Source organism: Telopea speciosissima, chromosome 1, assembly GCF_018873765.1.
Source record: "Telopea speciosissima isolate NSW1024214 ecotype Mountain lineage chromosome 1, Tspe_v1, whole genome shotgun sequence".
NCBI classification, from domain to species: domain Eukaryota; kingdom Viridiplantae; phylum Streptophyta; class Magnoliopsida; order Proteales; family Proteaceae; genus Telopea; species Telopea speciosissima.
In genome coordinates, this window is record NC_057916.1 from 42,346,670 (window position 1) to 42,368,853 (window position 22,184).

The window sequence follows — 22,184 nt, forward strand, 5'->3', positions numbered from 1 at the left end:
TCTGATGTTATTAATATTAATCCTTTCCTTTTACCTATTATTTGTCGTTGTGAATGAGTTAGTCTTGGGTACTGCACCAGTGATTCTGGTGGTTAGAGAGCGTATTGGTACGTTTCAATTGCATTCCCCGTGGTTGAGGGATGGGGGTGTGACAGTTGTAGCACCGGGTATAGTGTCATCCTGACCAGCACACATCTACTGCATATTAAGGGCTGTACACGCATAGGCCAGAGGTCGAGTCCATAGTCCTTCCACGTCGGGCTCGTTATCCTATCGCTCCCTCTAACTTAAACGTGCACATTATCCACCTACCAAGCAAATGCCTAAGTCGGGTCTAGTACTACTGCAACACCCTAGGTAGCATCCCCGACCCTCCACCTCTCACACAAGGATGGCCTATTCGGCGATGTCAACCTGAGTTGCGGTTGAAAACCTGCCATGCACGTGTACGTCTTGTACGATAATCCCCCGATATAACCCTAGCTCTCACCCGGTCCCGACGCCCACTACAGAACCGATCTACTGAGAATAGTACCCCAGTCTGTCGAAAGTCACCACTAGTTACCCAACACCTTACCCCCTATTGGTAAGGGGTGTAGCACTGGGAGAGTATGATCCTAACCATATGCATCTAAATGAGTAAAGGTGCATGCATACGTATAGGCCAGAGGTCGAGTCCATAGTCCCTACATCAGGCTCGCTATCCTCTCGCCCCCTCTAGTTTACACGTGCACATATAGTTATTTTCAATCTTCAATCCCAAGTCCAGAGCATACTACGGCGCTTAGGTCACATCAATCTCGTACATCTCGTACTCATCACACATTCTCATATTTCAGATCCAAAGTCCGGCGCACACTACGACGCTTGGATCACATCAATCTCACATATCTTGCATTCACCACATATTCTCATATTCCAACACATGGCCATATCCGTTCTCAATACACATAACCATACTCAGTCTCAACACACATACCCATATTCAATCTCAACATTTATAACCATAACCATTCTCATCGCATATGTCCATCTCATCATTCAATCAAATTCGCATTCTCAATCTCGTCACACAACTATGTTCTCATTCAAAATCTCATCACAATAGTAATTCGAATGTAAAATACATTCTAGCATCTACATTTAACATAGAAGAATTTCTATCAAATTATCTCTAACAAAATAGGCATTACAAGTCATACACTCTCGACCATAAAACAAATAGATACATGTATGGCAATCACACAACGAGATATAAAACATTCCAAAATAAGATCGGGTATCCGATTTTCTCACCTTGTTCTTCGAATCAATGATTCCAACCAAAATTCCAATTCTTGTGTGTACCTATACGGCTCCTCCGAACAGTTGTAGTTACATAATTTAATATGTTTTAGAAGGTATTAATAGTTGTAAACAACCCTTATTAAAATCCCTCAAAACCCCTACTTAAACATTGTCGAAGTAGGCGAGGTCACTGAAGTAAATTCGATTGTGGTAAAGCTATCAATGCACATTAGTCATCTTTGAACCCAGTTTAGAGGGCCTTGCCCTTAGATTTGGTTGAAGACATCTTCATATGAAATGTATCCCTTCAAGTCTAGTTTACAACGCAATTTGAATCATATCGATTGAGTATGTATCGACCAAGTTATGGTCTAAACAGTGGATAAAAGTAAAAAAAATGGTAGGAACAGTTTCTCAAAATGGTAGGAAGACTTCTGGGTTGTTCCTACCGTTTTCTTCCTACCGTTTTATTCCTACCATTTTCTTCCTACCGTTTTTAGGCAAAGAGAAAAAGGTAGGAAGGCATGTCTGAAAAATATAGGAAAGCACCTGGGCTGCTCCTACCGTTTTCACCCGAATGCATCTACCTTTTTACATTTATAAGTTCATATTGAATCCTAGGCTTGGGGCTTTGGTTTCATGACTCAAATAGGTGTATCCTAGGGTTATACCATGCAATTTTAGTTAGAACTATTACCCAAATCTAGGATTTTAGGTCTTATCATCAAGAGGGTTTACAAACCCAAGCTTACACATGAGATGGGTGATAGATTTGAAATCAATGAACCCTAACTTATACATTCTTGTGCTAGAGTTGGCATTGATGGACCATCCCATAATAGTAGGGGTTTTTGGTACATGGAAGTACACAAGAGGGCTAGATGTGCTCAATCAAACCTCTATGAGTTGTTTGATACATAACCATGGATGTTTAACCCAAGGTTCCAAAGAGAAACCTAAAATCACAAGCTCTTGGGTTAGGGTTTACCTAATGGTCTTAGGATAACATTTATGGAAGCATGGAAGCCATAACAGCTCACTTAGTACAAGCATAGAAGCATTATTGTCCCTTATTGATGGCACTCCCCATCTGGTAGGTAGAGCTCCATCAATGGTAGGACATGGTTCTTCCATGATTCCTTCCAAAGATTGCATAGAGAGAGAGGAAAATGAAATGGAGAGGAATGTACCTACAATGGTGAGGTAAGGTAAAGGGTGTGCTCCTCCCACCTTCTTCTCCTTCTTTTTCTTCTTCTTCTTCTTCTTCTTCTCCTCCTTCTCCTTCTCCAAATCGATTTAGGTTTCTAATTTGGGGGAGAAATGGGTGAATAGTGCAATAGTCTCTATTTAACACACATGGCCACTAGGGCATGTTTTGTTAGACACTATACTTAGTTTCCTAAGGTATGTTTGGCTAATCACTAACACCTTAGGTCCCTTTTTAAATTATTGGGCCCTTTAACCAACTTAGGCCCACAATCCATATAAAAAGATTGAAGTGGGTCTAATGTCCCTAACCCAATTTAATGTCATATAGGGGTAGGTAGGTACCACTCGGTCTAGGTAGTGTACATACATACGCTCCGATCAATAACTCCTATAAACCTTCATTACAAGCACTACTTGGGGTGAGTTGACTTTAATACCCCTAGACTGAGTTAACATTAAGTAGGGGTAGGTCTCACTTAGGGCTAGGTGGGGCCTACATTCATTTAATCCAGTTTTAAAGCTTGAATGGCCTATTTTTTACTCGAATCGAGCTGAGACTTTCTCCAGTTCACTCGTACACCCTCAAGGGCATAAATATTATGGATCATACGCATCAAATGTCATTAGCTACCATGCATGGTTGAATTTAATTATTCACGGTTAACCACTTACCACTAATCATCTGGGTGGGGTTTCGGGTTCCCCTCCCGACTGACTCCGCACCACAATACGTGCACAGAGGGTAGTCGACAGTTCTACTATGGTAAAAGTATTTCTCATCATTTCTGTCAATAATTCTATCATTGACTGCTATAGTCCAAGGTCACTGATGTCGTCAGTCGTCGGTATCGCAATACTTAATATCAAAATTTCAAATTAGCCCGGAATTTTTGGCACGGATATAACAAGTTCTCTGTGGAGAAACCTATTGTGATCATGGAGCTTCGGTCGAGTGCTCGTAACCATAAGCTTGGCTATTGATTCTTCTTCCGCTGCGACTCCGTACACATTCAGGTATGATCCAAACCCTACTTTAATTGGATCTTGGTGTATGTGACCTAACATGTTATAAATAGGAGATTGGTCCCCCCCCCCCCCCCCACCCCGCTCTATTCAAGAGTTGAGCATTCTCATTACCATTGAGTAAGAGCATCAAGAAAAGGAATAGAGGAGAAATCAATCCCCATGATATGGACAAGATCGTTCAGTAGGATTATGATCGTCTATATTCCTCCAAAATGGAACTTCATAATCGTTTCCAATAGTTGCAAAGGTGATGAGATGTAAATCAATAATTCTGGTGGAGCGAAGATTGTCACATTGTCACAGAACTCAGATCCTTGTACTCTGGAAGAATCTCATCAAGAACTGATTGCAGTCCTTTTGAAAAAGAAATAAACCCATACGAGCCCAGCTATATAAGAATCCAGGCCCAAAGCACACCTTTTCTTGATTCAGTTGCGTTTGTAACCAGACTTGAATTGGAATGGCAGATGGCTGATTGAATAGGACTCCTTCCCATCTTAATGTCTTCTTGTGTGAATTGAATTTGGCCTAATAACTGCGTGAATTAATAAGGGACCTTGGACGAAGATATATGGATGAGTGATCAAGGCCTTATTAATTTCGGTAGTTCCTTCTTTGCGATCAACTTTGGTGATTTCAAGTTTCTTTCCAGGAAGAAGAATGGGGGATACAACTACCTTGAGGTTGTTATTGCTGAAGCATGATCTCACTTTTAATTAAGAAAGTACTGTTTGACTTCAAAACGTACGAAAACAGCCAGACCAAATGGATTTCTAGAGGGTTCTGTCTATTATAACCCAAGAAAACGCTATTATAGTGATTATCTCTTTGAAAGAAGTTGAGAGGTTTTGTAATTTTCTTCAAATAGTGGATCTGGACTATCACTCGGCCGTGGATGCAGTTACCTTCCACCTAAATCGTTGTCTTGTGTGCTGCGTTTTTTTATTTCCAAACAGATGCTTCTTTAGGAGATCTTACTTGGAAAGCTTGGAAGGACAAGTGTGGTAACGGAGAAGATGTCTCGACAGCCATAGAGGGAGAGAGATGGAGCGATGGCTGGGTCTTGGATGGCGAATATCGCCAGTTCTGAAGATGGGAGGGATCATAACAGATAGCTAGCTCTCAAGAAGGGTGGCCATGACATTGAATCCAAACCCTTCCGTAGACCTCCAGAAGCGTTCAAATCAAAGATAAACAGTGCGTATTTCGAGATAATGGGATTTAGGTCCTCGGTTTGGAGTGAAATGACAAAGAGATTGCGACAACAGCCAGAGTTACAGAGCTGGCCAAGTAGACCGGAGCATGCCTCCAGCGCTAGCAAGAAAAGGCCATGTCTGACAGTCTGAGATAGTAGAGATCCTATTTCAGAACATGCAGGGGAAATGATAAACAGATCGAGGTTTTTGTTTATGAGAAGAAAACAGAGTATATACGAGAATGTATGTTCTCATGGAGGTAACATGTTGGGACTTGTTAAAGAATCATTCGGAATCATCGGAATCGGTGCTCAAGAACCCTAGAACCGTTCCTCAGATCCAAAAAGAAGGAATTTCTAAGGTTTTTGAGTGTATATCGGCCATCAATGCAATACACCGACGGCCGACAACAAACTTGAAACAAGAGAAGAATCGATCCATAAATTCAAGGAAGCTTGCTATCAAAATTCGTAGTTACAACTACTAATTACTTTCAGATTTCCACCACAAACAATAGAATTTTTTTTGATGAATTTCAACCAAAAAAGAGGGGGGGAAAAAAAACACAAACACCCACAGAAACAAAATCAAATCTTTCAATCTTCATGAATATTTCTTCATATCTATTCTATGCAACTGTTTCTAACATTCTTCTACATGTAAGATTTGGGTTATACATATCCACAGGAAATGAATATTTTGAAAACAGAACAAAAAGAATAAAAACATGGGTCCCGACTACTGAATGTACTCGTCCTCAGATCTCACCTGTAGCCGGTGCCGTGTATACTAAATCTGTGATTCAATAGAGAATGACGGAAAAGAAAAGAATTTTTGAAAAAAAAAACTCTAAATCCAAAAAAACCTAAATTATAAGTGTCACTTCTCATCGTCCCTTCTTCTAGTAACACGAATGTAGCAGAAAACCGCAGCGAAGGTGACAGTGGCAAGACCTCCAATGATGACACCTCCCCCAGCGATGGAATCATTGTTGGAATGATGCTTCCCGAGCCGTCTGATATCAGGAGGTACCGCCTGTTCCGACCCTTGCATCTGGTCTTCTTCCACTGAAGCAGGAGCGGGTGGTTCAGAGATTGCACTAGTAACCTTGTATGACTTCGTCAGTTCTGTAGCTTGGTGCTCTAGACACCTCACCTGCATTACGAAGACATCCGCCATGGCTAAAATCAAGCAGAAGAGAAGAAATCGAGCCATTATCGGCACATAAACAGGGGATTTGGGTGCCAAGTATTATATATATTCTCTGCTGTTACTCCAACAATCCCAGAAACCTTGATAGAAAATGCCGTGCTTCAGATCCCCGAAAGCTGGAACTGAGGAGAAACAAGTGAGGATGGTTACCTGTATTTAAAGGCTGGACTGGAGGCCGAAAGGCTCACCTACTAGCTCTTTTTTGGCCATTAGATGACAAAGGCTTACAACTGGATTTTCATCTGCTTCCGCGTGCAACTGGTGGGCCACCTCTGAACAAGAATTAAGGGTTGGATAGTTTTGGGTTTTGGGTTTTGAGTAGAAAAGATCGAGGATTACAGGGGGGAGGTTTTTTTTTGGTAAAAGATTACATGGGGGAGTAGCACTGTAACAGTAACAAACTTCTTTTTTTGGTCTACTCACCCTATGACAGTATTACCCCTTTCTCATCAATGAATCTTTTAGGTCATTGCAGGATTTGGAAAATGAAGGGACACCCGACGCGGTTTGATGGCATTTACTTCTACCTTGGATAGTAATTTACAGCTGGGCAATAGTACGTTAGGTTGCAACTGGCAAGTGGCAACTGGCAACCACAAATGCTGTGATTTTAATTATTTCTCTTAATTTCATTTCTCCTACATAGACCAGACTTGGAGAAGTGTTTAGTGGTTCCACCTACAGAACAGGTGACACTTGACTCAATGACCAACCCCTAATTAGTAATTACACTTTTCACTCTTGAACTCACCTCTATTTATTATTACTTATTAGCAGCAGTACAATAAACGGTGCAATGTAATAGTTTCCTACTCGGCACTTTTGGATCGGTTTTTGCATATACCACCAGATCAGATCTGACTGAAACAGGACCCAATAAGGTGTTTGGTATGTATACAAAAATACCAAATTAAAACCTATAACTATTGGTCACTTATTAATCTTGATATACTTAAACATATACTTATACACTTGGCAGAGTAACTTGAATGTTCTGATAGTTACGAAGGACTCAGTGGGCCCTATATCAATTAATATACTTGGAATATTATTTGTTTCATTCATTTCCAGTGGGACTGTAACAGCTCATCATCCACCCAAGTGGGTTGTAGCACAAATCGAGTCGAAGTATAAAAAGAACAATGACAGATAGAGGTAGGTATTCACATTTATTACTCTATTCGTATTTCATTCTTATTTACATATTGCTCAATTCTAATTTTATCATCGGAGATTAACCACAAGTTCTTCCGAATATTGTCTATTCCTTCCACAGGTCATCCACCTTAGTTCAATCGGAATCAAGCGGCAACAAATTTATTATTGGTTCGGTCTTAATTGTTTTTGGGTAGTTATCCATATAATAAATAATAATGGAAGATGATGATATTTTTGAAAATTGCACTATAAATATGAGTCATCCATTTTAACAATTTTTAATTTAAACCCTCTATTTCTATTCAAAGTTGGGAGAATGCATAATAAAGTTTAGACTACCGATACATATAAATGGACATACACAGAATTTTTTATGATATAAAAGGGGTATTTTAGTGAATTAGGCTTTGAAATTTGACACGTGAAAAATCTATACCATGTCCTCGATTTCTTTCTAATGGTGACAATCGACATATCAATTGTCCACATAGTATAATAGATATCTTATGACATTTGAAAAAATAACAGACTTTGTTATAATAATAATTCGTCATTTTTTATATAAATTAGTTTTTTATTAATTTTTCTGATTTCAATCCAAAATGATATTAAGTTCAGCCAGTTGATTTCAATCCGATTTGATCAAATTCCATTGATTCAGTCATTGTCATTTTATCATTTTTTCTATCTTTTAAAAATAATTATATAACAAGAAGTGCAGCGGTTGGAATATGACCACGTAGAAGTTTCCATGTAAATATTTGGACCCAAAAATCAGTCCAAGGGTTGATAGAATTGCCGTTTCCCACTTAGTAGAAGATGCCTTTTTCAGCAAAGGAAGAGCTCTAACTATCGACTTCCATCCCCATGAAGCACTTGTTGATGTAGAAGCATGGAGAATATTCAAATTTGGTAAGTACCAAGCCTTCATTAATCTGCTTCACAAGGAAGAGTGGGGGTGAGAAGCTCCCATTCCCATTTTGCCAAAAGAGCTTGATTCATGGGTTCTAAGGATTTAATATTAAGACCTCTACATCGTTTGGGCTGGCAAATCGTACTCCAACTTATGGTTGATGGGTTAGAGCCCTCTTCTTTGGACTAGAAGAAATTTTTGTTGATTAAATCAAGTTCCTTATGGATCGCTGATGGAAGTCAAAAGCATGATATGTAATGCAATGACATACATAGAGAATAAGGTGAATTGAATCAAAATAGTTTTCCTAATTGTTGACAGAAATTTGGATTTTCAAGACTGAAGCTTCAAGTTAAGCCTTTGTATGAGATCTAAGCAGTTAGATGTTTTTAATCTTTCCTGCGACCTAAGGAACGCCAAGATAGGCATCTATTGCCAAGCTTGGTATTATGTGGAAGCTTGCTTCTAATTTTCTCTTCGTGGAAGCGGAGACATTAGGGCTATAATGAGCCTTTGTTTTGTGAATACGGATGCATTGACCTGATTTTTTACAGTAAGTGTTAACGTTATCGAAAAAGCCTCTAGCGTCTGCAGGTGTGGCATGGCCAAACAGGATAAGGTCATCCGCGAAAGCAATGTTCGAGAGTCTTTCTCCATTACAATTGAGTTTTATACCTTTAATTCTTTTGGAGTCAACAATATATGCTTCCACCAAGTGAGTTGCTAAGACCTCTGCACACAAGACCAAAAAAATAAGAGGGAAGGGGATCCCCTGAGAAGGCCTCTAGTGGGAGTGAAGGAAGGGATAGGTGAACCATTTAACAAGACTGAAAAGGAAGGAGATTTAACACATAACATAATAAATCGAACCCAGTAATGGTGGAAACCAATGTGTTAGCGTTTTTCGAAGGAATCCTCCATTTTAATCTGTCATAAGCCCTACTCATATCCAGTTTTTGGTATATGATTTCATGACATAGGAGAATATTGTTTATCCGTAGCAAATCTAATTTTTTTTATTTTTTTTCATCCATTTTTTATTTCTTTATTTATTTATTTTTTTAGAAAGAATAAATATAATAGAGACCCAAGGAGAGTTGAACGGATGACCTTTGAATTGTGAAGTGTTGATATTCTTTGCCAACTATGGTAACCCCTTGGGGTTTCTTTTTTTTTTTTTGTTTTTGCGTCCACATTGCTTTGCTTGGATTATCACATGACAACCCGACGGAGAATCACGACAACAACAGTCTTCTATCTCCCACAGGTCAACAAAAAGGACGGGAAAAAACAAAACAATACAGATTTAGGATGCTCGAAACACCCAAACCCCAGCCCACAAAAGGAAAACCTAGCAAAACCTTTTTAAAAAAAGTTTAACAAAATGGCCACTTGTTTTATATCTTTCCCATAAAATATACTTTTTTACTCCCAGCAGATGTCGCATACACAAACTTTCCCGGTTGACTCCGACACATCCTTTGTTGACTGTTAATCTCCCTCCCTCCAACCACCACTGGACACAGATCCTACATTAATAACATAAATGCACCATTCAAGGAATTGGAATCCAATGTGTCGAATCATTTTTTTTTTTTTAATAATACAATCAGTCGAATCTGTCAGTTTGAATTCGGATATAGAACCAAATGTAGGGAAGGATCCCTCTCTCATATATGGTTGTGAATCTTTTATATATTTTTAAGAGAAAGGGGTGATGTCTGTCCCCCATGCCATATCAATTATGGGGCTGAGAATAATACCATCTACATGAGTCCACATGTTCAGAGGTTGAATAGAAAAAAAAAAAAAAAAAAAAAAAAAATTATCATATAAAAAAATGTATGGACATTGGCTGAGGGGAGGAAAACTTTTTCCCTTTCTAAATTCAAATGTGTTTCTACTTTTTTGTCCCCCAAAAGAAAATCATATGTTTGTTTCAAATTAAGCATATAATAATTCAGCGCAAACTGTAATACAATAGTTTAAGTAGTAGAAACTAGGTTTGACCTTTGCCTGAAATGAGAAGACCAAAACTTAGATTTTATGTTGAGTCATACCCGCAACAACTTGAACAAGCTTGAGGTTGAATCACACTTGTGGTGCTGTTTTTAAGGTAATTGATACCTCCTATTGCCAAGGATTGTTCTGCACCACTACCCCAAGATAAAACAACATTCAACTAGAAGATAAAGCAGTTCTTCTAGTCCCCTTAAAGGAGCCAAGAGCTTCAGCACAACAACCCTCTAACTTTACACAGACTTAGAGGAAAAGAGGTAAAGAAAAATAAATTTTATGTGATTGCAAAGTACGGGCATGGATGTATTTCAATATTTGTTTTTTGCAATGCATTTGGTTGGGTTTATATAGGCCCAAAACTAACCCTTGCACACCCTTGAAATCCCCAAGAATAACCACCCACTAATGATCAATTTAATTAGAAAATGAGATTTACGGACATGAATTGAAAATCAATTCCTAATTCATGGTCATTCCCCACTAAAGACCATAAAAGGCCGTAAAACCCCATAAAGGGCCTTTCTCCACTAAAGACCATGAAAGACTTTAAAATTTCAAAAAGAGAAAGACATAACCTATGGCCTTGAATTGAGAATTAATTTCACAAATGGAGTTAATCTCAATCAATGTTCTTGACTCACCTTCCTACTCATAATAGTGACCATGAATGGACTTTAGGGTACCCATAGGATGTTACAACCCTTTGGAATTCAACCATTACTTCCTTGATCACATGGGTTCTACACCATAACAAAGTAATCAAAACATATTTTGAAACTTAAAAAATAAAATATATTTTAAATATTTTAAATCTAACAATCTCCCACAAGTTTCAAAATGACACGAAAGACACATGGTGTGACTGAATTAGACACTATAGGACACATCGTTGTAGGTGTCTTCCGGACTTAAACCTACACTAGGTCTAATGGACCGTGCTACAGAGTAGAGGTGGAGTCAGACTCCTTCAACCTTTTCTCATTGGTGTAGCTGACCGTCCCATCAACCATATCCCATAAGTCGACTTTTGGGCTACCCATCATATAGCCACTTTGAACTTTTGAACCGGCCATGTCCCTTATCTTGAACTCATGAATGCTTTACAGAACTTGCCTATAAATTCTCATCGACGGCGACCACACCCCACATTCACTTAAGTTAGTCCCTGGTGTGCACCATAACTGACACACCCCCACATTTCCTGAGATTAGACTAATTAAGAACTTTACCGCTCAACCTCTTTCTTTATGATAGTACTACTTTCACCATCTACAGTTTGGAATGAATATTTATACAAGTAGTAGTACAGAGCCGGTCAGCCGGTGACTTCGTTTGTACCCCTTGAACCTAATTCAGGCATTTAGCCTCTTCACATAGGTAGGGTGTCTATCACATGACCTAAAGATTAGGCATTAACCCTATTCCTATAGATGCACTACGCAAGTTCTTGACAGACATAGGCTTTGTGAATATATCAGCTTGGTTACCTTCTGACTTCATATAATCGATAGCTATCATTCCTTCATCTATGTACTGTCTCACAAGGTTATGTCAGAGGCGTATGTGCCTTCTTTTACCATTGTATATTAGGTTCTTGGCTAGGTGTACAATCGCTCGATTATCACAATGTAGTGACACCGATGGCGCCGATTTTTACCACAATGGAATATCCGTCATTAAGTTCCTAAGCTATTCGGCTTCCGTTTCTGCCTTTTTCAAGGCTATGAATTCAGCTTTCATGATATAGCCCGTCCCACAAGATTGCTTTGTGGACTTCCATGAAATTGCACTGCCTGCTAGTGTAAATACATACCCACTAGTGGCTAAGGACTCACTTGTATCCGAGATCCAATTTGCATCACAATACCCTTCCAAAACCGTTGGTTTACCACTATAATGTAAACTATAGTTTATAGTACCTTTTAGGTACCTTAGCAACCTATCAACCGCGCTCCAATGTTCCTTACTTGGATTGTGAGTATGTTGACTCAACTTTCCTACTGCAAGGGCAATATCTGGACACGTATAATTCATTAAATATGTGACCGAACCAATAATTTGAGCATATCTTTTTTGATTCACTGGTTCACCTAGGTTTCTTTTCAAATGACATCCTATATCAAAAGGTGTTTTAACCGCTGAAACATCATGGTACCCATAGCTTTTAAGTATGTTTTCTGCATAAGGGGCTTGGGATAGTGAAATATGATTTCCTTGCTTGATGATCTTGATCCCAAGGATCACATCAACCTCTTCTAAGTCTTTTGTGTCAAAACTAGACATCAAAAGTTTCTTAGCTTGATTAACCAATTCCAAGTTTATTTCCATTATAAGTATATCATCTCATATAGTAGTATGAATACGCCCCTACCACCATAGAACCTGCTATGTAATCATCTTTTAACGTCGTTTACAATGAACCCATTTGAAATTAGAACCTTGTCCAATTTTTTATGTCATTGCTTCGGTGCCTGCTTCAATCCATATAAGGATTTTCAAAGTTTGCAAACCTTTCACTCTTGGCCAGTTACAACACAACCTTCTGGTTGCTTTATGTAAATTTTCTTCTCTAAGTCCCCATTAAGAAATGCCGTTTTCACATTCATTTGATGGCTGATCAGGTTATGTATTGACGCCATTGCCAATATAACCCTTATCATGACAATTCTAGACACTGGGGCAAATGTGTCAAAGTAATCAATATTAGGCTTTTGCTTAAAACCCTTGACAACAAGTCTGGCCTTGAAACGATCAAGTAACCCATCACCTTTTAATTTCTTTTGAAATATTCACTTGGTTTCCAAAGTTTTGGACCCGAATGGTAAATCCACCAATTCCCAAATGTTATTCGTCAAGATTGAATCTAGTTCACTCTTGATTGCCTCTTTCCAAAAGATGGCATCCAATGATGTAATAGCATCTTTGTATGTAAGAGGGTCCTTATCTACTAGATAGACAAGCCACTCATCATCAGTATATTTAGGTCTTTTGAGTCGCTTGCTCATCCTAGGCCGAATTTCATTATCATTACTCAATTTTTGATTGGTAATCCTTTCATTTGACTCAATTTCTCCATTTGTCAATTGACTATCCTTACTTGTAGGTAAGTTGGACTTAAAAGGAAATAAATTTTCAAAAAACTCAACGTCTCTTGATTCTATGATGCTATTTGGTTCAATAACATCATCCATGGCTTTAATCATCATGAACCGGTATGCCGTACTATTTGTAGTATATCCCAAAAAACACACAATCACATATTTTTTGTCCCAATTTTTTTTTTTTGGAATCCGATAACAACACTTTAGCCAAATAACCCCAAACCCGTAGATGTTTTAGACTTGGTTTCCTACCAAATCATTTCTTAAATGGAACCATACCAGTCTTGTTATGTTGGATTCTATTTGATAGATAACATGCCCATAACATGGCTTCCCCCCACATATCAAGTGGTACACCTGAACTCAATAACATAGAGTTCATCATCTCTTTAAGAGACCTATTTTTCCTTTCGGCAATCCCATTTGATTCCGGTTGGTATGGAGCGGTTGTTTCATGGATAATTCTATTTTTCTCACAAAACTTATCAAGGTTAAAGTACTCAGCCCCTCTATCGGTTCTAAGTCTTTTAACCTTCTTGTCAAGTTGATTTTCAACTTCCATTTTGTAAGAAATAAACGTCTTTCCGGCCTCATCCTTTGATTTGAGTAAATACACCATGGTATATCTAGAGTGGTCATCTATGAACGTTATGACATAGTTGTTTTCTCCCCTAGACTCATATGACTTGTAGTCACTTAAGTCACTATGGATTAATTCCAAGAGATCACTCTTCCTATCCATAGTCTTATGAGGCTTTTTAGTTAACTTTGCCTCTACACAAGTTATACACTTGTTCACAGGAGGTTCCACCTTATCGGTGATCATGCCTAACTTGCATAGTTTGGTGATATATTTCACACTGCTATGACCCAACCTATCATGCCAAAAATCAAAAAAATTAGAAGAGACAACCATGTAATCGGAAGAAGTACTAGTTTTCTCAATTACAATATTTTCAACGCTTAGTACAAACAACCCCTCACTAAGGTATCCTTTCCCCACAAAAACAGTGTTTCTAGTGATAACCGCCCTATCACTTTTGAAAGCTAATTTCATTCCTACTTTATTAAGCGAAGAAACTGAAATTAAATTGCGCTTAATGTCCAGCACATGGAGAACATTCGTAAGAACCATAGTCTTCCCTGAAGTGAGCTTCAAAGTCACTTTTCCTTTTCCCATAACAGGGGCACTTTGGGAATTTTTCATAAATACTTTTTCATCCTCTATACTCATGGAATAGGAGGAGAACATCTTCAGATCACCACAAATATGTCTTGTAACACCGGTATCCAATACCCAATCCTTTAGTTTTTCAACTAAATTTGCTTCCGTGACCATAGCAATATAGACGTTGTCTTCAACTAGGTTCACCTTTTCAAAATTTTTCTTTCTGAATCGACAATCTTTCTTGAAGTGCCCTAGCTTACCACACACAAAATAAGTAAGTTTCTTCTTCTTGAAAGAAGGCTCATCATTGTCTTGATGATTCTTCCTTTTCTTGCTTTGTTTGTTGGTTTCTACCAAATTCACTTTTAGACGTCATTCCCCAAGGTTTTTTTCACCCTTGTCCTTGTGTCAGTTCTTCTCTTCAATTTTGATCCTTACAATCAATTGGTCTAGAGTCAACTCCATCTTCTTGTATTTCATAGACGCCTTAAAGGCAACTCAAGAAGATGGAAGCTTTTCAATCAAGTCACCGGTCACAAATTCTTTTGGTAGAACCATCTTTTCCTTTGTTAGCTTTCCAACCAAAATTTAAAATTGATCAATTTGATTTGAGACGGTGTCACTATCTTTCATAGCAAAGTTTAGAAAGTTGGCCACCAAGTACTTTCTTCAACCAACATCCTCAAGAAAGTACTTTTTTACCAATGCATTCCAAATCGAACACGCATATTCCAATGAACTATACACATGGTATCAATCATTTGATAATGCGTTCAAGTTTCGATTCTTGCACTGGTAATCCACTTAAATCCAAGTCACCCCCGCCCTCCTTTTAGGATCATTGCTTTTTTTCGGTATGGGTTCAGTCAAGGCAAACACCACCCCAATTTGGGCTAAAGCAAACAACATCATTTGCCTTCATCGTTTGAAGTTTTGACCTCCAAACTGTTCGATCTTGTCAAATTCAGAGATAATCCTCATCTTACCCAAATCCGGGATAAGCTCCGTTACCGACGGGATAACGTTGGTGGGAATTGAGTCAACGGTAGGAAAAAGAGGAATCCCCTTACCATTGCGGCTAACACGAACTCCGCCTTCTTGGTTGTTGATTGCTCTTTCAATAATGTTGTTTGAAGGATTTTCTTCGCTGGCAGCTCCATCAATGGCATTGTTGTTCAATGCATCACCCTTGTTGCTTACAACTCCAAGATCAGCAATGAGATCTTATAACGATCAATTACCTTAAACTTGTTGGGTAATTGTATTACAATTCCTTACAAATAATTGAAACAACACAAATTGTAATACAATAGCTAAAGCAGTAGAAACTAGGCTTGACCTTTGGCTGAAATGAGAAGACCAAAACTTGGATTTTATGTTGAGTCACTCCTGCAACAACTTGAACAAGCTTGAGATTAAGTCACACTTGTGGTGCTTCCTTTAAGGTAATTGATGCCTCCTACTGCCAAGGATTGTTCTGCACCACTACCCCAAGATAAAACAATCTCCAACTAGAAGATAAAGCAGTTCTTCTAGTCCCCTTGAAGGAGCCAAGAGCTTCAGCACAGCAACCCTCTAACCTTACACAGACTTAGAAGAAAAGAGGTAAAGAAAAATAAACTTTATGTGATTGCAAAGTATGGGCATGGATGTATTTCAAGATTTGTTTTTTGCAATGCATTTGGTTGGGTTTATATAGGCCCAAAACCAACCCTTGCACACCCTTGAAATCCCCAAGAATAACCACCCACTAATGACCAATTTAATTGAAGAATGAGATTTATGGACATGAATTGAAAATCAATTCCTAATTCATGACCATTCCCCACTAAAGACCATAAAAGGCCTTAAAACCCCATAAATGACCATTCTCCATTAAAGACTATGAAAGGCCTTAAAACCCCATAAAAGAAAAGACATAACCTATGGTCTTGCAAAGCAATCAAAACATATTTTGAAACTTAAAAAATAAATTATATTTTAAATATTTTAAATCTTCAAAGTTAAGATAAAGTTACTTTTCTCATGAATAGTAACCAAAGTCTCACCAATTTTGTGAGATTTTGAAATACCACATTAATAGACAAAGCAATTAATGGTGTTCCAAAAACTTTTGTCAGTTCCCCACCCCAAATTCTCCAAACAAAATTGGTGTCGGATTTTGAAGTGTCACATCAGCATTTCCCACCCCAATTCTCCCTCCCCCCTAGTCCCCTCTAAACAAATGGGTCCTTATGAGTTACGAACCAACCTAACACAAGGCTATTGACATCAGACCAAAGTTTTTTTGTTTTTTTTTTTCTTGGATTACTTTATACGCTGTTTATTAACAACAACTTTGGTCATCGCATGGGGCCCGGGAAATCCTATAATTGAAAAGGGCTTTGAAATTGAAAAGAACGGTAGTACAAGCGATAGTTGATTTCTACTATATGGTCTACCGGATCGTTATCTTCTGCTGTCCGCTGCCCGAACAACACCTGCTGTCCCCTCACATGAGGGCGACTTCACCTCCCTTCCCGAACACACTGCCCGAGGGAGGTTAAGTCATCATTTCGCACCCCATGTGAGGGGAAAGCACTGTGCTGTTCGGGCAGCAAACAACAAAGGATAAAAATGCATTGTCTACCTATAAAAAGAAATGTGATATTTGATTGAATATGCATTTTTCGGTGTAGCTACTCGTTTTTCATTAAAAACTACAAAAAGGTGTTAACTTGAGCTCCCCAACTCGAGGATTAAAGCAAAGAAACTAGAATACTACTACACTGCTATGATATATGCAAAACTGATGCTCCTTTAGCTAGAATGTGAGCATCCCTATTGATAGTAGTAGGAGCATAGTTCACCAGTTACATGAATCAAATGTTTCATTTCATCCGGTTGTGTTGCTTATTATATCTTTCCTTTATCCGATTTGTTGTAAATTATGTCCTTCGTCTCTGGGTGCCTAGGTCTCCACCGTAAGTCTTTCCTCAATTGAATCTCGTTGTTAACTCAAGCTATGCCATCTTAAGGTGCTACTAAATGGAAGGATCTTATGTTCTAAATGTTCCTGAAAATTCTTGGTACCATAGCACCATTTGTATCTATAGGTCAAACTACGGTCCATGGGATCATAATGGTTCACCATGGTAAACCAATAGTAATATAAATTTGAGTTCCTTGATTTAGGGAATTCCAAGGTTATCCCTAGGGAACCCTAGGGTGCCCTAATGTGGCATGGGCACCCTATTTTCAATTTTAGGGTTAACCATGATTGCCCATGGTGCCCTACAGGAACCCTAATAGGGTTTGGTATGACAAACCAATGTCCAGTCATATCATCCCTATTCCATCTCATGGATAGGGGGATCCATCCCATACCCGAATGCGCAGCAGAAATAAATCGATTTGGATTTCTTTCGCATCCCATGAATAATCAATAATTAAAACAAAAGGAATACATAAATAACTGCTAACCTGATGAGCCTCAAGTGTTGCTCCTCTAATAGACAGTGGTTCTTCCTCTAATGAGCACTTCAAGTAAACAGATCTAAACCTCCAATGGTGCAGCCAAGGTTCTTCAAGCCAATCCCAGATGCTCTTCAATTCTTCAAGCATAAATCTAGGTTTCTAAATCCCTAACTCTCAATCATAGAACAGAGAAACAAGAAGAAGACGAAGAGATCACAAGAGGGAGAGATGGACCAAAACACTCCAAGAGGGGGGGGAGCCAGAAAAAGTGGAAGCCTGCTCCCCCTTTGCATTTTTGGTCCTATTTATAATAATGGGATTTAATTAAATCCCCAGATGGAGTTAGATAAAACCTTGTGAGAATCTGACTCTCTCTCTCTCTCTCTCTCTCTTTGTTTGACAATTCTGTTTAAACTCAAAGTGCTTCTAAAAGGTGAAGAAGTAGAATCTAATAGGGAATGATTTAATTAGTTACTTTATTTAAATTTATGGATAATTACAATTAGCACCATATCCATTAATTAAATAAAGAACCAATCAATATAGTAAATCCCAAATAACTCCCTATATGATAATAAGTTATCATGTACAACCTCCCACTAACCAACACCATCATTATGGAATCTAGGGCATGTACACTTGTACTGCCAAACCCCATTCCATAGTACATGTCCATATAAGAGTGTCTGCGCATCTGATCGAGTCCCGCAAAACTCGATAAAGCACTTTATTCAAATAATCATATATAATCTATTATTTTATGTAAAATAGATTTTACAAAAATCATTTCCAAAACGGCACTGGATTCAAATTTTGATCCGACCATACACAGACAATCTCAATCTTGGTCTTCCCCAATCGGGCAGTGGTGACCATGTTGAGTAACTCCTTCACTCACAAAGTATTCACACATTCCCAGAACACCAGCTTTGACTCACTTAAGTATTAGTCATTGATGAACCAAAGAATGCGATCACACTTTGCAGTGACAGGGTTCCCTCAAGCAACGGGTGTCAGTGACACATGTCTATCCCTTCCTACATCTGGCAGTAATACATGAGGGAATCGACAAAGTAGATTCTTCGCCAATACACACATCAATCATATGAGTACTCGCATTTGTACCCTGCCATCACATGTCTAGGCATACCCAATGCGATTACCATATGATAAGGGTGCCCAACCCAAACCCTAGTCGTGACTACCATTTTAAGTAAAACTTACAGACACATAATGCTCATAAATTTTATATCGCATGTGATAATATTAAAACCAAAATGTAAAAGTTCAATACAAAGTAAAACTGGATTGAACCGGATCTAACCGGGTTTGATGGACACACAAATCCAATAGTCTCCCACTTGTACATCAAAGCCAATTTTCCATACATTTTAAACCCATTCCCTCCATGTGTTTTTCAAACACTCCAGGAGACAAACCCTTTGTCATGGTATCTGACACATTTTCAGTTGTGTCCACTTTGGAGATACTCACGTCGCCCTGCTGGATAATCTCTCTGATGAGGTGATACTTCCGCTACACGTACTTGTTCCTCTGGTGAGTCCTAGGCTCCTTAGCTTGTGCAATGGCCCCTTTGTTGTCACATAACAAGGAAATAGGGCCTTTGACAAGATCAGGGACTACTCCAGAAATGTTAAGAACTTCCTAGCCCAAACACCTTATTAGCCGCATCACATGATTCAAGGTGTTCTTAAAAGATTGGGATCGACTGTAGATTTCTATTTTGTACTCTTCTATAATATGGCACCTCCACTCATTAAACGAGTAACGACTCACAATACCTACTGCATAGCAAATGTCTGGCCTCGTACACAACATAGCGTATATAGATTCCCAACTGCAAAAGCATAGGGAATCCTCTTCATCTCTACAATGTCTGTCTGAAACTGACGACACTGAGATCTGAAAAGACTGACTCCATGTCGGAAAGGGACACTTCCCCGTTTGGAGTTCTCCATGCTAAATCTGGCTAGGACTTTGTCTATATAGGTAGCCTTTGACAAGCCTAGCATCCTTTTCTGGCGATCTCTCACGAGTTTGATCCCAAGGATATAGCTAGCTTCACCAAGGTCTTTCATCGAAAACGTTGTGGATAACCACTGTTTCACTGATGAAAGGAATCCTACAATGTTACCCATCAGCAATATGTCATCTACGTATAAAACAAGGAAACATACTGCCCTCCCACTGATCTTCTTGTAAACGCATGGTTCATCCATGTTTTGTTCAAAACCAAACGATTTCATTGATTGATCAAACCAGATGTTCTAACTTCTGGAAGCCTGCTTCAGTCCATAAATGGACCTCTGTAATTTACACGCTTTTCTTTCTTTCTTCAAGGAAGAGAACCCCTCTGACTGTTTGCATGTAGATTTCTTCTTGAAGAAACCCATTCAGAAATGCAATTTGCACATCCATCTACCAGATCTCATAATCAAAGTGTGCGGCGATAGCCAATAAAATCCTGATGGATTTCATCATCGCTGATAAAGCACAAAATCACCTCACCAGTCAGAAGCTACCACGTGGCCGAGCTGAGGTCACCCCAAGAACCAAATCGAGCTGAATCAAAAAATGGGCCAACCCGATCTCCGTCAAGTCGCATGGCTAGGCCGAACACTCAATCGAGACCGTGATACATCATCCAAGTCAGCCTTAAAACTCTGGCAGAGCATACACAGGATGGCCTAAGCCGAAGTGACTGCCGAGGTCGACCTCCCATGCCAACCTCACTAGCTGACCTCCTAGGCCGAGCCCTCCACCAAAGTCCTCACAACGGCCTACCGAGAATCGCAGAGCCATGTCAGCACGTTTCGAGAATCACGGGATAAGGATCAAGCCACAATCCCAACGTGATACGAAATCACGCCAAGTATGGACTCTTACCTTAACAAGAGTCCGACCCTGAAAATGACTCTCCACACCGCTCTGCGCAATAGAACCTTTCAAAAGAAGGACTCCTACCATACTAGGACTCTCCCAACTTCCTCACTTCATCCTCGCTCTATAAATACTCAGGTATGGAGCTCTATTGCTCATCTCACTTTTTACTAGCCATTACGTTGTTGCATTGGAGACCTGACTTGAGCGTCGAAGATTCCTAGGCCGGAGCCACACCGACTCTCTTGCACTTACTTGGTTTTTTATAGGCTCATCCGTGGGTGAACCAAGCAACGGAGGTTTTCACACGCAACAGATTTGGCACCGTCTGTGGGAACGATGTTAGCAATCCATCGTCGTTTCTATCAACTTCAAGAGTAGGAACAATGGTGCAAACAAGATCAGGACAACATGGTTCTGTGTCCCGTGGGGATGAGCCACAACCTGATAGGCAAGCGAGACATTCGCCGCCCCCTGAAGCATCGCGGTAAGGCGCGTTCGAAAGACCCCCTCGGGCGAGGGGGTGTACCGCCCAGCACGGGCGCCGCGACCAACCCAATTTCCCCGTCGGAGGGTGAGAATGGTGGAAGTGTGCTGGACACCGCAGCGGCAGACTGGACAGAGGTCGAGCCAAACTTGCATGGGCTGAGCCTACCACCGCCGCCTCCATTATCGGGGAATTTGGAACCCGAAGCCCCGGTGAATAATCGACAAGTTATGGATTTGCAGTTGCAGATGCTCCACACCAATGAGACGCTGCATGCTTTCATGACCCATATGGCTCTGGGTGGGCTGATGGGACAACCATAGATCGTACCCCCTCCAGCCCCGGGGCACATGGAAGAAGACCCATGCAGGCAGGGTGGCCGGTGTCGGGCCGACCCGAGCTATGCCGCATCATCACACCCGTCTCGTCAGAAGACTCCTCCTCCATGCCCTAGTAGGGTGCTCGATGGGATGAGCAAGAGTATCACCGGAGCTCGGGGGCAGGATGAGAAATTGAGCAGACGGCGTCGGCCGTGAGAAGATCGATATTCTCCGATCGACTCAGAGAGGATGGACCGTCCAGAGAAAATTGAGAGCGGGGGGAACAACTCCGTGGCAGACAAGACGCGAGGAATGGGGAAAGATCTCGCCATAGCCCTCGGTGCCGAAGCCTGCCTCTCCGAGAAGAGCAACAAGGAAGCCCCCACGGGTCAAACTTCCAGGGGGAAGGAAGAGCCGGAAGGGGTGGGGCTAACCGAGCCTAGCACAATGGTCGACCTCAATAGGACGACCGAGCGAGCCGATCCCAAGCTGAAGGATAAAATGGCCGACCTCGGCCGTATGAACGGGACAATTTGCACCAGGTGGATGAGCTGAACTGCTGAGCACCTGAAACCGAGCTGGAAAAGCGACTACGAGACTTGGCCGAGCAGGTTGAGGGATTGAAGAAACAGGCGACCCCGGATGCCTATTCACTGGTCGGATGACACCCTTATCCTCCCGAGATCATGACTGTGCCACTACCCTCAGGGTTCAAGCCTCCTCCCTTCGAC

At 40.1% G+C, this 22,184-nt stretch overlaps 1 pseudogene; it reads right to left on the bottom strand.

Moving 5' to 3' along the window:
• Positions 1-3,811: 3,811 nt before the first annotated feature.
• Positions 3,812-4,628, bottom strand: LOC122649767 (annotated as a pseudogene).
• Between the last annotated feature and the right edge of the window lie 17,556 nt (positions 4,629-22,184).